The sequence below is a fragment of the Elephas maximus genome, chromosome 3 (genome assembly GCF_024166365.1).
Source record: "Elephas maximus indicus isolate mEleMax1 chromosome 3, mEleMax1 primary haplotype, whole genome shotgun sequence".
In the NCBI taxonomy this organism is placed as follows: Eukaryota; Metazoa; Chordata; class Mammalia; order Proboscidea; family Elephantidae; genus Elephas; species Elephas maximus.
Genome location: NC_064821.1, coordinates 67,053,815 through 67,056,283, shown reverse-complemented (window position 1 = coordinate 67,056,283; position 2,469 = coordinate 67,053,815). Strand labels below are relative to the sequence as shown.

At 43.4% G+C, this 2,469-nt stretch overlaps 1 long non-coding RNA gene across 1 annotated transcript; it reads right to left on the bottom strand.

Annotated features, from left to right (window-relative positions):
• Nucleotides 1-367: 367 nt before the first annotated feature.
• Nucleotides 368-2,178, bottom strand: LOC126072759 (uncharacterized). The gene is made up of 3 exons (XR_007516569.1): nucleotides 2,084-2,178; nucleotides 1,818-1,996; nucleotides 368-894 (listed from the first exon to the last, which is right to left on the bottom strand). It is a non-coding gene; the product is annotated as an uncharacterized LOC126072759 (long non-coding RNA).
• Between the last annotated feature and the right edge of the window lie 291 nt (nucleotides 2,179-2,469).

Below are 2,469 nucleotides of genomic sequence, written 5' to 3'. Positions count from 1 at the left end.
ATCATTGCCGTAGAGTCAATTCCAACTCATAGACGAGGTGGAATATGACAGAGTAGAACTGCCCCATAGGGTTTGCAAGGAGTGGCTGGTGGATTTGAACTGCCAATCTTTTTGTTAGCAGCCAAGCTGTTAACCACTGCGCCACCAGGGCTCCAAGGATAAGACAACAGAGTCCAAATGTCTGTGCCATTTTGGTTGCCCTGAAGGCCAAGACTGACTCTTCAGCTGCTGTCATCTGTGAGAATTACTTTTGGTAAAACCCTCTTTCTAGATGTTTCAAGATAAACTTAGATGACGTTTAGATAAAATAAAAAATTAAAAAAAAAAATTCACACTTCTCAGAGAAGGGGATTCTTTTTGTGTGTGTGTGCTTTAAGGGAAAGGTTACAATTCAAGTCAGCTTCTCATACAAAAACTTATACACACATTGTTATATGACCCTAGCTACTCTCCCTATAATGTGACAGCACACTCCTCCTCTCCACCCTGTATTTCCCGCGTCCATTCAACCAGCTCCTGCCCCCCTCTGCCTTCTCATCTTGCCTCTGGACAGCAGCTGCCCACATAGTCTCACATGTCTACTTGAGCTAAGAAGCACACTCTTCACCAGTATCATTTCATGTCTTACAGTCCAGTCTAGTCTTCAGACAGAGAGATTTTTAACACATGGGTTAGGAAAGTGGAGGAAAGGATGTTTCCAGGTGTTTAAATGCCAGGTACAGGAAGCATTCCTGCAGAGAAGCCATGTCCCTTGGCAACTCTGGAATTTCCTCTGAGAATGTTGGGGGCATTTTTCCTCTCAGCCCCATCTTGATCAGAGCTTTGACTCCCCAGCTCAGACAATTCTTCTCTGTATCCATGGGAATTGCTCCCACAATTAGTAGTGTCTCCTGCCTGGAACACAGATAACTAAATGTTCAAACCTGGCAGCTGATCCTGGGGAAGGAGAGCTGATTAAATCTTTACTGTTGAGAGGCACCTCTTTGGTTTGAATATGACACCTACGCCCCTCACCCCAGGTTTGTCTGAGCACCTATACCTTCACAACTGAGGATTCTAATATTTAAAGACACATTAAATCTTAAAAGGAGCCCAATGCTTTGCTAAGTCAAGTGACCTAGGAAAAATCATAGGCTTTTTTCCACTCTCTTGGCCCCTTCTTCACTAAACACCATCCTGTATTTGGTATGATGAAAGCTCCTGCCGCACAGGTATAATCAAATGCCAGGGGCCTGGAGAAATAAAAGGAGCTCAGAACACCCCTAAGTACACATAAGTATTAAATACAAATGCAAGAGTGAAAGAGCTGGGAAACGATTTCTTTAAAAGTTTTAGTAAGACAGGCTGGAACCATCAGGCCCCAAAGTGAATATTCTTGGTGTGATTCCTTTCCAGGAAAGCTTTCCACCGGAGGAGGTGTATTCTTATCTGGATGTAGCTAGGATTATGTACTACCTTTCAAACACGTTGGGGAGAGACAATATCCATTTTCCTCCCGACATCAAGGCAGCCTTTTAAGTTTATCCAGATTTATTTTGGTTAGTGCAATTAAAAAAAAAAAAAAAGTGAGGCTGGAGAATTATGTCTAACAAAAATAAAGCCATTGTATGCTCAGAGTTTCCCACTGAAAGCCTGCTTTTAAAGCAGTTTGCTGCTCTACAGCTCCAGTCACCTCAGCGATACTGCATTCAGGCAGGTTGGCTGTGAACAAAGCGAATTTGCTTCACACACAACAGCCCTAAAACCTACACTCTCAGGACAAAAGTTTTCCATAGCAATGCTTTCTACATGGCTCTGGTTAAGAGCCATTCACTTACCTCCAACCTTTTTCTCCTGGGAGACAAAGGCACTTTTGGGTTGAAGTGACACGGGAGAGTTAGAATCAGATTTGTTATCGACGTAGCAGCCTTCAGTTTCAGTAAGAGGCTAAATCTGTCTATTCCAACTACAGGAAGGCTGTCTTTACAACCCCTGGAGCACTTGGCCAATTATGCACCTGCAAATATAACATACAGGACATTTCAGGTACCTAAGCACTTTGTAAACGGATACTTAAACAGTCTCAAGGGATCCTATCACCCACCTCAAATAAGAGCTGCTTTGGGATCTGTTATTGGCACCAGAGAAAGAGTCCTCTGAAGTCATTCTAAAGCCATTTTTATCGTGCGTTTTCAAACAAAGAACCTGACCGAAAGAACTTGTGTTACAAAATCAGGGTAGAAAGTCAAACTTATCTCATCTAAGAGTCAATTACCCTGGCAATTTTGTGAAGGGATGGGAAATGAGTGCTAGCGGAGAGGATTGTGGGGAGGAAGGAGGAAGGAGGAGGGAGGGGAGGCGGGAGGAGGGAGGGGGCAGGGAGGGCTTTTAAAATCCCGGAGTGAGAAGGGTGTTCACATTGACTCTAAACTCTAACAATTACAACACAAGGGCCTCTGTGACTTCTGGCTATAAACTTTTTATGATTAT